This window comes from Diabrotica virgifera, chromosome 7, assembly GCF_917563875.1.
Source record: "Diabrotica virgifera virgifera chromosome 7, PGI_DIABVI_V3a".
Taxonomy (NCBI): Eukaryota; Metazoa; Arthropoda; class Insecta; order Coleoptera; family Chrysomelidae; genus Diabrotica; species Diabrotica virgifera.
In genome coordinates, this window is record NC_065449.1 from 247,084,556 (window position 1) to 247,099,528 (window position 14,973).

General features: G+C 32.6%; 1 protein-coding gene across 1 annotated transcript in view; it reads left to right on the top strand.

Annotated features, from left to right (window-relative positions):
• Positions 1–14,973, top strand: part of LOC114326070 (octopamine receptor beta-2R-like) — a 951,551-nt gene that overhangs the window by 851,075 nt on the left and 85,503 nt on the right. The window lies entirely within an intron of this gene.

Here is a 14,973-nt window from a genome sequence, read left to right on the forward strand (position 1 = left end):
TGTACGCACGTAAGAAGTTATACTTCTATTATGATTTCAACGAAATTAATATTCTGTAAACAGTTTATTTATATTTTATTCAAATATTAAACTAATTTTAATACTTACTACTTCTCAAAATTTTTTATTAAAACAGTGCCAAAAATTACAATAATAAAAGAATAAAACACACACAAACAAACACATTGAAAAATGCCACAAATGATTTCTGAACAGTGTAGGAAAAAATTTTAACTAAATACGTATTTTCTGAAAAAAAATTATATAATAAATAAACTTACAATCATAAAATGTATAAAAAAAATAAAAGTTTCCATTTTGGTTCGAACCCGCTTATCAGCGCAGTTAGTATTGAAATTAATTCACCTTAAACTTTTACCCACGGAGACCATGTGTCATCATGTGCGAAGATCAACTAACTAAACGGATGCTTTTGACGGTTCTGAATCTTAAACAAATTATTTTGATTTTGAATTGAAATTATTTAGAATTGAAAGAAATATTAAAATACAACAAAACATAGAGTAAGAAAACAATATATTAGGTGAATATTGATCGAAATTTTGATGGTTATCAAATTATGTAAATCATAGCATTACATACTATTTTGGTAGGCTCTTTTTAAATTTTCCAAATAGGTAGGTACCTATGAAATTTTTTATTAGGATACTGTAACATTTACAATTATTACGTACCTGTCGCTTTTAAAAAACTATTTAAAAATTCACTACAATATTATAAACTTGCGTTTTTCTCTGCCATCACAACAATAAAAACTAATATACAAAACATTAATTTGTTTATCCGAAATCTCCATATTGAACAATTATTGACAGATGATTTTAACACCCAATCAGATCCCGTATAACGTTTATACCATACTGTCGGTGTGTAAAATAAAAAAATTTACCCTCGTGCCTAAAGAAGTATAACTTCAAAAAATATAAGGGCCTAAAAATATAAATCAGTAATCTTTTAACAATATATTGGCAATAAGATTTCAAATTTTAATGATTAAAAAATTAAGCTCGTTTTATTTTGTACCAATAGGTGATTTTACATATATTTGAGGAAAATATGTATATTAAATAATACTTCTAAAATTAAAACTTGATATTCAAATTTTATTTCCATCGCAACAGTAAATCTGCAATTGGAACTGTTTATTTTTCTTTAAGGATTAGCGATTTTGTCCGTGTAACGAACTGAAAAATGTCTCTTTTTCATGAAACATTATACCGCAACCGGAAATAACTTTTCTTGCATCAGCGGAAAAAGAAAAGGGATCCTCCTTATTTCTTTTTTATTAAGGATATAATAGGGTTTTGAATCTCTGCAAGTAGGGCCGTATTTGGATATTCGTCCATATCAACTAAAATATTAAATAATAAAGGATATTAATGTGAAAACAATCGATTTTTATTATTGTCACTCTATTGTATGTATTCTTTAATCTTTTTTTGAATAAACAGACTAAAAATATTAATGAACTGTTTAGTTTAGAAAAATAAGGAAAAAAAATCCTGTTGGTGACACAACCCCCTCCAGGCCGAAGCCAAATTTTTTGGGTAGTATGGACATCTATAATAAAAACCTATATGTTTCCTGCAGCCGATTTTGATGATGCAAAGGATGGTATTAAAGGTCAAACATTTGACCTAGAACGTCCGGTTTTAGAGTTTCAACCGGAAGTACTCTTTTAAAGTCGCCGAAATAGCACAAGTGATATATTATTCGACGCACCTTAGCATGATAAGCACAAATGTATACTTCTGGTTTGATGTTTGTCTGTCCGCCCAGCTGTCTGTCTGCTAATATAGCTCCTCCGTTATCAAAACAGACAAAATGACAAATGAGGCGCCTAATGAGAGCTTACGCTCGGTTTCATAATCAGTTAAAGTGGACTTTAAATTTTAAGTTGGTACCTTTATCAATGCAATTCATATGGGCAAATGTCAACGTTAAAGTGAACTTTAGTTAATGTTCACTTTAAGTTAATTATGAAACCGGGCGTTACAATCCAAAGATGATATTAGAGGTGAGAGATTTAACTTCGGGCTTCCAGTTTTAGAGTTGTTACCAGATCTACTGTTTTAAAGTCGCCGAAATGGTAGAAGCGCTACATTATTCGAGCGCCGCCGTAGCAAGACGAAAACAAATATATAAGTACTTCCCGTTTCATGCCTGTCATGTCATCGTAAATCTGATGGAATGAGAAATAAGGCGACCAGTGAGAACTTATAGCTCAAAAAGGTATTAAATTTGAGAAATTTAGCCTCGGACTCAGTTGCAGAGTTGCAACTTGAAGTGTTGTCTTAAAGTCGCCGAAATATTACAAGCAATATATTACACGACGCGCCTGAGCAAGACGAGAATAAATATATTCTTCCGGTTCTTATATCCCTTTCGGTTAAAAAGGTGTAATCGTAAGTGCCATATTATAGTCCCAGAAATAGTACATGTGATATATCAATCATCGCGTATTGAAAAGTCGAGCTGGAATATTTAGTCGAGTTTTTATGTCATTTTCGGTTAAAAAGTTATGACCGGAAGTTTGGCAAAATGACTCAAAATTAGTGAAGCCGTCTATTAGTGGAGGCAAAATTACACGAAGAATTCAAATATCGACTTCTAGTTCTACTTTCGGTCCCGATGGCTGAAAACCTAGGACTTATGAAGTCCAATAATTGCTTGTTTGTGATAAAATTTGTGGAAGGAGGATTTGGTCGCAGACCACTATTATACTTTACAGATGATTATCAGAATACAAATATTATTTTTTTTAACATTTAAATTTTTAAAGTTCTAACCTCGTGATTTTAACAAGTTATTAAGCTTTAATATAGCTTTCGAGCTTCGCAGATCGGCTCTGTACACCAGATACGCATAACGTTTAATAATGAGCTTAGGAATTCCAACTTTATCATTATTTATACAGACAGTATTTGCAGCATAACATTGAGAACGAGCAGTGCTGACTTTCTAAAACGACAGAAAGAAAAATGACGCTGAATTCCAAATGGCTCGAATTAAAATAAAAAGTAATAGAAAAAGGGTCGCGCTGATTTGGCTAAAGAAAATATGTTGCAGAAACACAAAAAGTCGGTGATTTGGCGTATGTATATTTTAATACAATTAGCCCAATAAATGACCGTTTTGGAGTGTAATTTTCAGGGGCAATTCCGAATTGCATGAAAATTTGGATTTAGGTTCTACTTACCCTCCACTTCTAAGTTGAATTTGTCCCATTGTTTGCTTTTACTTAGGGGCGACAGTCACCCCTTCTCAGGGGGTGAAAAACGCGTGTTTAAAATAAACCCGGAAATGGATAAATTGACCGATTATAGCAACTTTAGTTCTAAAAGTTTTTTACGTAAGTCAATACTTTTCGCGTTATTCGCAATTAAAAATGTTGATTTTTCGCCAAAAAACTACGTTTTCAGACTGTTTTTAACTCAAAAAGTAAATATTTTATCGAAAAAAGTATTCTAAGGAAGTGTAGCTTATAAAAAATATGGTATATCAGTAAAGTATACAGAGTGGGCCAAATAAAAGGAGCCACCCCGATATTTGGCAGTATTTATTAGATTTTAAGAAAATAAAAAAACAGGTCAATTTTTGATCTAAGGGGGACACATTTTTACGATACAGACATCTGTCATTTGTCAACTCCCTCCCTTTCACTTCCCCCACCCCTTATTTTTAAATAGGGAATAGGGGTCGTGTGCTAGCTCATTTGAAAGGTTATTTAATTCTCTATTCAGTAATATCAACATCGACTTAAAAATGTATACAGGGTGTCCAAGAAAAATTATTTTGAATTAAATTAATTGACACAAAAAGAAGAATGTATGTAATTTATTTAACTCAGAACACATTCTACTGCTGACAGAAAACAGAAAAAAATGTTTTTTGATAAATAGACACTGCTTTTTGCTTAATTTTAATGTTCAAGCTTCTACTCATCTGCCTCTTGGTAGGTTGAATATTGAATTTAAGCAACAAACAGTGTTTATTTATCAAATAAACATTTTTTTCTGTTTTTGATCAGCAGTAGAATGTATTCTGAGTTAAATAAATTACATACATTCTTCTTTTTGAGTCAATTAATTTAATTTGAAATAATTTTTTTTGGACACCCTGTATACATTTTTATGTCAATGTTGATATTACTAAATAGAGAATTGAATACCCTTTCAAATGAGCTAGCACACGACCCCTATTCCCTATTTAAAAATAAGGGGTGGGAGAAGTGGAAGGGAGGGAGTTGACAAATGACAGATGTTTGTACCGTAAAAATGTGTCCCCCTTAGATCAAAAATTGACCTGTTTTTTTATTTTCTTAAAATCTAATAAATACTGCCAAATATCGGGGTGGCTCCTTTTATTTGGCCCACTCTGTATAAATTGAGAAAAAGCAAAGTTGTAGCTCATGAAAAATACGTTCTTATTCGTCTAATTCCAAATCGAATAAGTCAACTCGAAATAACCGAAAAATTAAGCACTTTTCGGAAAAAGCTTATTAACATTTTTAAAGTACCTAAAAAAAGATTTATATTGGTTTTTTACAAAAGTTTCTAGCACCAAAAATAAACGAGTTACACTGAAAAAAAAAGTTGGCCCCTTTTTTTTGGTAAAAAAAATTGTGAAAACCTCTCTCTATTTAGATAAAATAAAATTAATCGTTACCGCTTTACCACTTATTTTAACTGTATGTATATTGTTTATATGATCTGTAAGTTTGATTGGCTTGAAGTGCTTATTTTTGAAAAAATTTGGTTTTATAGTAAAACAAAATTTTTGAAAAATTTCCTTTTTTTTCAAAATAACTTAAAAAGTATTAGTGACAAGAAAAATCTTAAAGAGTAAAAAATATAGGTTTTGTTATTATAAATATGCTAGTTTCATTTTGGTTTTCCGCAAGACAAAAATTGGTTAAGATATGGCTGTTCAAAATTTGCATACACTCGTGATTAGTGACCCGTTCAAGCTGTTTTAACTATAACCCTTTCAAAAATAAGAACTTTAAACCGGTGAGACTGACAGATCATATAAAAAATAGATAAGTAAGTAAATTTGTTGTAAAGCCGTAGCGATTAATTTCATCGGAGGAGCTAAACACGGGGAGATTTGCATGATTTTTTTACAAAAAAAAGAGGGCCAACTTTATTTTGAGCGTAACTCGCTTATTTTTAATGATAGAAACTTTTGTGAACAATTCTAGTAAAGATTTTTATAAACACTTTAAAAAAGTTTAAATAGGTTTTTCCCGAAAAGTGCTTAATTTTTCGGTGATTTCAACTTGAAATATTCGATTTGGAATTAGACGCACAAGAACGTATTTTTTATGAGCTACAACTTTGTTTTTACTTAATTGATAGACTTTACTGATACACATTTTTTTTCAGTTTTTTATAAGCGACACTTTTGCTAAGGATATTTTTTTGATCAAGTATTTATTTTTTGAGTTATTTGCGAAAAACCGTCCGAAAACGTAGTTTCTTTGTAGAAAAATAAATATTTTCAATCGAAAATAATTCGAAAGTATTGACTTACATAAAAAACTCTGTAGAACAAAAGTTTCTTAAAATCAGTCAATTTATTCATTTCCGGTCTTTTCTTGAATGTATGTTTTTTCACTTTCGAGAAGGGGTGACTGTCACCCCCCCAAGTAAAAGCAGCCAACGGCACAATTTCAACTTTGAAGTGGAGTGTAAGTAGAACCTAAATCCAAATTTTCATGCAATTCGGAGTTGCCCCTGAAAATTACACGGTGTCGCCGTATTTCCCGTTCATTTACTGGGCTAAATATAGATTTTCTTTATAGTATGTATATTAGTTTTCTTTACATAATAAAATATTAATTAAAAAAAAGGACAAAAGACACAAGAAACGTGGAAATGTGTAACTAATAGGACATGTGACAACTATGAAGAATATAAAGAGCCGAGGAAAACAGTGAAAAAGTTAATATTCGAAGCAAAACAACGATCTTGGAAAGATTTTGAAGACAAATTACAGCTCCCGGAGCGAACCATGGCCGACGACAAACGCTGTCGTCGGTCGTACAGCCACTTAAACTTTACGCAAACAGGATCTTTTCTCACCGGCCACAGTTCATTCCGGGAGCCAAGAAGATAGCAGGATCAACCAAAAACTATTCTACAAAGAGATAATAGAGACAAAAGAGATAATAAAACAAAGAAGTAACGTCGCTAAAAACGAGATTGTAGACTTATTGACGAAGGAAGGGACAATAATGAAGGAATGGAAAGAATATTTCAAAAATCTTTTACAGGCGGAAACAAAAATTACTACAGATTCTGAAAACAAAAAAAGAGAAAATAGAAATAGAAGGCTCTAGAAAAATAGAAAGAAAGAAGAAACAAGAGGAAAAGAAATTAGATAAGAAATAATGTTATAAGAGATGAACATATCCTATTTTTCATTCCATTCTCCTATTATCATCATTGGCTCTTTCTTTCTCTTGCTTTATAAATGTTGTAGATGATTTCATTTATCAGATGGTATTATTCTTCTACTCTAGCTTCTGCCTCTTTGTGTGTTGGCATATACAATGTGACAAAGCCAAATAAAATAAGTTCATTATTTCGTGAATGAGCGATTTTGGATATAAATCCCGAAACAGGTCGATTTTTATTTTTAAATTATGATTTTTTCGCATATACACTCACCGGTACAAAATTCCGCCACCCAAAATTTTTTATTAATTTTGAGAATCTATAACTTTATTATTTGTGCTCTGATTTTCAAGATTCTTACACCAGTTTGTAGGTACATATATTTGTATCATAAAATTTTGCTTGCATGGCATTATACAGTGGTGAATGGAAGTGTTGTATTTTCTCCTAACTTTAAAAAATTATGTGGAAAAATGGAAGAGCTGATTTTGTTTCATAGTCCTGCCATATTATCCCGGAGGCATCACTATTTTTTTTTTTAATTATCCGAATATCTCTTTTCTTGTAAGAGCTGTACCATGTTTTGTAAATAAAAACACTGATTGACTCATAAAATAGAGGTTGGATTGATAATATCAGAATGGCCTGCATGCAGCCCAGATCTCACTCCTGTTGAGCATTTATGGGATGAATTAAAAAAAGCTATTCGCCGTCATCCTAGGCCAGAAAATTTGGTACAGTTATGGCCCTGGTAGAGGAATATCGGGATATTCCCCAGGCAAGGATAACACATCTTTATTCGATGCCAAACAGATTGCAAGAAGTCGTTGCTTTGAACTGTTTTGTTTTTTTGTTAATTTTTTTGTGTTTTGTTAATTTTAGTGCGCTTGATATTTTTAATTAAATAAACCATCGAAGCAGTGTTTTTATTTACAGCTTTTTCAAGAAAAGAGATATTCAGATAATTCAAAAAACAAAACTTTAGCGATACCTCCAGGATAATATAAAAGGAGTATGAAATGAAATTAGCCCTCTAATTTTTCCACAGAATTTTTTAAAATTAGGAGAAAATACAACACTTTCATTCAGCCCCGTATAATGCCATCTAAGCAAAACATTGTTACCGGAATAATAACAAACGACATCAATACATGTACCTACAAATCGATGCAAGAATTTTGAAAATCGGAGGACAAATAATAAAGTTATAGATTCTCAAACTCAATCAAAAATTTTGGGTGGCGGAATTTTGTGGCGGTGAGTGTATACCATACTAGTTACTTTATCTGTCTGGGCGTGATGACGTAATCGACGACTTTTTTAAATAAGAATAGGGGTCGTGTGCCAGCTTATTTGAAAGGTAATTGAATTCTCTTCTATTGCGGAATTCTCATGATAGCGGGATTAAAATTTTAAGGATTATTATGTTTATTCGATCCCTTAGCGGAAGGTATTTATGTACACATTTTACCCAATATTTTTGAATTGATAATACTACGCCTTTTTGTCTTGATTTGTTAGCTCCTGACACTAAAATTTTCTAGTGAGTGGCCTCCCTGCATCCTTGGCTTTCGCAGTGTATCTCATGTATCCCGCAGATATCTACTTGATCACTTCATTTTCTAATATATACAGCTAACCCATTGCGATGAGCTGTATCTCTCATGTAATTTTGTTCAGGGTTGCCAGATGATTTTTTTTTAATTCCCTAGAATTTTTGCCAAAATTTCCCTAGATTTCCCCAACAACTTGACGACCATTTTTACCCTAGAATTCCCTATATATTTTCAATAGGTCTATTCGCGGAGCACATCCTACGTATGCGCATTACAAAACTGGGCGTTAGATAGGTCGAATTCTTCCCTGTGAACATCAAATGCCCAGGCGTGCTCCCTCTGGGTAAGTTCAGGATGTGCTCTGCGAATAGACCCAGTATTTTTGTATATATGTTACGAGCAAACCCCCGAAATTGGGCAATCATGGCATTGTACGGAAAATATTGTACACTTCTAGCATTGTACTTCCAAACCGTACAATAATCGAAATGGTCAAAATTAAAAATGATCGAAACGCTGATCGATTCAAATCGATTATTATTGACAAGCGACACAACAAATCAAAAATCGAATATTTATGGTTATCTAATATTTTTATATTTTCTATTTATTTGTTAGAGTTGTTCTTTTTCGACTCAAATGTGATAAAATGTTGTGTCCAACTAAATTATAAATAATAATAGTCCAACTATAGAAATTGATTCCAGCATCTCGAAGTTTTATGACAACATCATTGTTTATACCATACTAATGGTAGAACCCAATCCCAGATAAATTTCTTCGTGGATTTTATATATGGATAATAATAATAATTTCATCCTACAACCGAGAAACGAGTAACCCTGATAAATTATGGATTTATAACATAACCTTATTGATGTTTGTTTGCCTTTAATAACAAATGGGGAATAATCGTAAAAATTGATCTGAATCGATATCTCATATTCAATCGATATCTCAATCTGTCATATTGTCTCCACTTCTAAACTTTGACGCATCGCTGTGATTCCCCGAATTCCCGAATCGCAATTATCGTAATCTGTAATATTCTCTTCACTTCTAAACTTTGACGTATCGCTGTGATTCCCCGAATTTCCGAAGAATACGATTTCCATGTAGATAATATATGCAATTTTCTAAAGTTTATTAAATCCAACAATTTTTTTTAAAATCATCTTACGAATATTAAGAATTCCCTAGATTTGTCATAGAATTGAATAAAATTCCCTTTTTCCCTAAGCTGACTCAAAATTCCCTAGGTTTAGGGAAAATTCCCTAGGTCTGGTAACCCTGATTTTGTTTTGATTTTGGGCTCTACAAGTGATTCCCAACCCATTTTCAGCTCTCCGATAATATGTTGCTTAACCAAAAACGGTATAAGGCGATAGGAATAAAGTGAACCCTAATTGTTGTATTATGTGAGAGAAGATGAGGAGTAACCCAATTACTTCACATAGATATAAGTACAGTGTCTTACGGAAATATGTATATGTTACGGACAATGACGTAAATCCGGCCAATAACGTTATTGGCCGGCCAATATCGACAATGGCCGGTTGAATTGGTCATTGTCGACAATGGCCGGATATTAACGTTATTGTCCATAGAAACTGGACATTGATGATAATTTTAAATTCTTGATAACATTTCTATCATTGCCCGGCCAATGTCGACAATGCCCGTTGTTAATCGGTCAATGTTGAAATTTTGACTAAAAGATAGGTTATGTGTAGGTTTACTATTATTGTTTACTTCATGTGTGTATATTGTGTATTGTTTTCGTGCTGAAATTACTCGTAAATTTATTTAATAAGTGTTATCATGGATATCAACGATGTGCGCACTCGTTTTAATAATTATTTAAACTTAATAGTCAAGTCAAAACGTGATGAAAATAAATTATTTTTAAACTGTGACGAATACAATGGCCGAATAAGTGAAAGTAAAGAAGCGAAAAATATTTTGAGAACACCGGGTGCTAAAAAACAACAAAGCACTATAGAATGAAATTCAATGATCAAGCCAGCTCCCGCCAACCACCTGCCTCTTGGAAGTTTAAACATTAAGCCAAAAACCATTGTTTATTTTTTGTTAAATAAACATTTTTTTCTGATTCATGACAGCAGTAAAATGTATTTTAAATTTAATAAATTACATACATTCTTCTTTTTTTTAATAATTTAATTAAAAAAAATTTTTTGGACACCCTTTATAATTAATTATGTAAGTGTTTATGTTACTGAATAGAGAATTGAATTAACTTTCAAATGAGGTAGCATACGGCCCCTATTGTCATTTAAAAAATTATCGATTACATCATCACACCCAGATGGATTACGTCATCACACCCAGATGGATGACGTCACTAGTGTGCCATATATGCCAAAATATCAAAATTTAAAAATAAAAATTGAACTGTTTCGGGATTTTTCCTTAAAGTCGCAGGTTTACGAAATAACGAATTTATTCCTTTCATTTGCACCATACTGTATATAAAAATATTATTATTTCCTTGTTCGTATTTATGAATATGTTACCCATATTATGATAAATAAAGACGTTTTATTTGTTTTTAATAACTACTTACATTTCTGCAACTACTTTCAGAAACATCTAAGTATCTCATTTTAAACACTTATTGACTTACATCAATTAATTGGCTTCTGAGGCATCGATTTATCAACATTGGCCATTTGCTTCTGACCACTGTCGTTATTGACCGGTTATTGATGAAAAATCTAATTTTACGTTAAGTTTTTACATTGGCCAATATTTAAGGTTATTGTGGTTAATGGCTGGGCATTGTCGTTAATAACCAAGGAAAATGGACATTCACGACAATGCCCGGCCATTAACGTCAATGTCCAATTTACATCATTGACCGTAACATAAAGAGTAAAAAATACCAGTCATATAAATAATGATAATATCTTTAACGTCTTTACTAATTTTCTCTAAAATATGTTGATGTTTACAAACCAGACTAAATTTAAATATTAATATATTTTAACACATTAACCCAGAATCTCGGCAAACTTTTATAACTTCCTGACTCAAAATCGCCTCCAAAACTTTTGGAATAAACCGATAATGGCAAAGATATAGAAAATGATAGCAAGATCCAAAAATACCAGTCAAATATTATGGTAACGGCATGTTATTCTTATAATTTACAGCATTTTCCGTTTTCTATATGGCACGAAATGGTTTTATCAGGCAATGCGTTTTCCTATATTTCCCATTCAAGCTATGATGAATAGATGTACAATGGCAGCATGGTAAAATAATAGGGTAAAGGTCAGCTTTATCAGTTTTACACTCTATCGATTTTATAGTGCAAAACCATACTAACAGATTAATTTTAACACGCTATATTCAATATATCAGATTGATAATGTAATAAGGAAATGTTTCAGGGCGTAGGAGCAAAATTTCGCGCCAATGTGTTTTAAATGCATTCATTTTTTTTTGCTAAGAAAACCAATAAGTATTTTTGGAAAATTTAAACGCAGAATGAAAGATTACATGATTACCGAGGGCCGAAAGTCACTTAAAATAACCAAAAAGTTTCTTTTGAATGTATGGTAATAAACGGAGTGAATGTTACCGTTACGTGGGATTGGTTATCAGAGAAACGCTTAGTTACCCATCTCTACTTTATTAGTTGATTAAATACAATAAATTGTATTCAGCTGATGACGATATCTGACCGACTCAATTAGAATTAATAATAATCTCCTATTATTGCCTAGATTCCTTTTTATAGATGCATGTTTTGTCCGGTTTTCACTTCAATTCGGTTATCACTTCAGTTCAGTTTGTAAATACAATATCATAATATCCTTTATGTTTAATAAACGGCATTCTCTGGGTCAAAGTCGCCGAATGCGTGCGTTCTACTTACATTGTTAAACATCGATATACAGTTTTTTTACGATAAGAATGAAATGACGTCACACAGTGGTCAATCGGCACATCCACGATGCAAAGACTACTGGAAACGGCAGAGATTAGAGTACTGAGAATAATTATAGTAAAGACAAAAGAAAATGTAACGTACAGTCTATAAACGAATGGAGACTAAATAGAAAAAAATAATGGAATAACCACATAAGAAGAATGGGAAAGACCTGCCTAGTCAAAATAGCAAGAGGTAAATCACCAATTGGCAGAAGAAATATTGGACGACCGCGAAAAAGATGGAGTGAAAACCTTCCATAGAGGTATCAATTCGACAGTAAACCAACCCTTTTGCTTACTATAAAGAGGAAGAAGAAAATATTTTATTAAATTTTCCCAAAAAACTCAAACTATACACGCCACGTCATTCCATGGAGATAGAACTATTCTACGTTTGAAAATTATTGATAGGAAAGGAGTCTCCTGCTACAGTCGTCTGCTAATCAAAAAAGGAGACTCGAAAAATCCTGAAAATTATAGAGGCATTGGTCTGATGAACAGCACATTAAAATTGTTGACGGCAGTCATAAAAGATAAAATGGAGGAAAAAGCGAACAAGGCATATGAACAACAAGGCTTCCGGAAGACGCGCAGCACAATAGATGAAATTTTTATTATCAGGCAAATAGTAGAAAAGTCTATTGAATATGGAAAACCAGCATACATGTGCTTTGTAGATTTAAAAAGTGCTTTTGACAAGGTGAGGCGAAATGATATCTTAAATTTATTACAAGCTGAACAAATAGACCACCAGATAATAAGGCTAATTAATGAAATTAACAAGAACAACAAGACCAGAGTTATAATGTCAACAGGAGAAACAGAACGCATAAAACTAAAAGGAGGAATCCGCCAAGGAGACTCGCTCAGCCCATTGTTACTCAATATGGTGATGAATCAAATAATTCACGAAGTAAGAAAACGACATGGATACCACATGGGAGCGCATAAAATCACGATACTATGCTATGCCGATCATGCAGTACTAATTGCTGATAACGAGGATGACCTACAAAGGCAGCTCCACACTTTCAATATCACAGCAAATAAACTTAATATCAGAATATCAGTAGAAAAAACTATATGTATAGTGATAAGTAAAGAGCCGCGTAGATGCAAGTTAGAAATAGACTGCAAAATTATAGAACAAGTAATGAAATTCAATTATCTAGGAGTAGAGATCACTAGTGACAGCAATATAAGAACAGAGACCACAACACAAGCAACAAAAGCGGCAAGAGTAAGTGGTTGCCTCCGAGAAACCATATGGAGCAACAAATATCTGATCACGGAAAGCAAAATAAAAGTATACAAGACAACAGTAAGACCTATCCTAACATATGCAGCGGAGACAAGGACCGATACAAGAAAGACGAAACAACAAATCAACAATATCGAAATGAAAGTATTAAGATCAATAGCGGGCATATCATTAAGAGACAGACAAAGCAACAGAAGTATACGAGAACGATGCAAAATTCAAAATATTAACAGGTGGATAAAAATGAGAAAGAAAAACTGGAACGAGCATGTAAACCGAATGGAACCAGATAGATTAGCGAACATCTGTAAAAACAACAAGCTGTATAGCAGAAGACCAGTTGGAAGGCCGCCGAAAAGGTGGAAAGACAATGTACAGTCAACAGCAACTGAAACAGAATAAGAGGCAGACAAACAGGAGTAATCCTAGTCGCGCGAAGAACAAGAAGAAGAAGAAGAAGAAATTATTGATAGCACAGTTTTTGACAGCTCATTTACATTTGATGATGTATTATATTTGTATACAACATAAAATTAATGTAAATGAGCTGTTTCATAAAGACTGTGATATTAATAATTTTCAAACGGATTATAAGTGATTCCATGGCCTATTTAAATTATTAGTTTTTGCGATAGTTCTATATTACTTAATTCTTCTTCTTTTTCTATCCGTACTACTCCGATCTGATATTGGAAACCATCACTTAATGCTTAGACTCTGTGATTTATAAACACATTATAACACAATTGGATTGTCAATAAAGAAATTTATAAGATAAAATTTTGACGTCGAAGTTAACTAGAAGGACAAGTGAAATATGACGCTCAATTATTTGAAAGTCAAAACGACCGTTCTAATATTAAAACGTAATAAATTAAAGTATGAAAGCGCGGATGGGAGCAGGGAGCAGGCCATTCCGCATAGTTCAGTTGTTTGTCCTTACGTCGGCACATCCTCCGAAGAATTTATGTGACACCACTTGTGTGTTTTCCCCGTTTCACCAAGAGCCCTAAGGTCAGGTCATGGTTTTATAAAGAAGAAAATGTTTTCATGATGAATATTCACGACCCATTTAGGACGCCAGCCGCATGTAAGAAAATGGCACTGAAATTCCCGAATGGCGAAAAAATTTCGTTTCACCTCTAGCGATATACAGGGTGTCCCAGACTAATTTATCCAGGCTATATCTTTTAACCCTTATCCGGGCAAGGTGGGTCCAATGGGCCCGAGACGCCAATTATTTTATCATAAACTGATAAAAAAATTTTTATTGGATTTTATGCATCACTGGATTTGTTTAGAAGTATGTTTCCTTCAACTAGTCCTGTCGCCAGGGGGGTACAACGGCCTCCTTAATTCAGATGGACTTACCCAAGTTTTTTTTATATATTTTGACCCGCAGAATACGAATTTTTTGGTTAACAGTTGATCCGGATGTCGATAAGATTGTTATAGACAAAGAACTTGAGGAATTACATAACAGCGATTTCTCGCAAAACAAAACATCTTTTTGAATTTTTTGGGTCATTTTAAGCAAAAAATATTCCTACAAGTTTTTTCGTAGAATGCATAGTTTTCGAGATAACCGCGGTTGAACTTTCAAAAAATCGAAAAATTGTAATTTTTGAACCCGAATAACTTTTGATTAAAAAATAAAGTAGCAATCCTGCTTACCGCATTTGAAAGTTTAAGTCAAATTATATCGGTTTTGATTATTTGCATTGCTAAAAATTTATTACTTTATTGTTAAACAAAGCTATAAACACCTAGTATG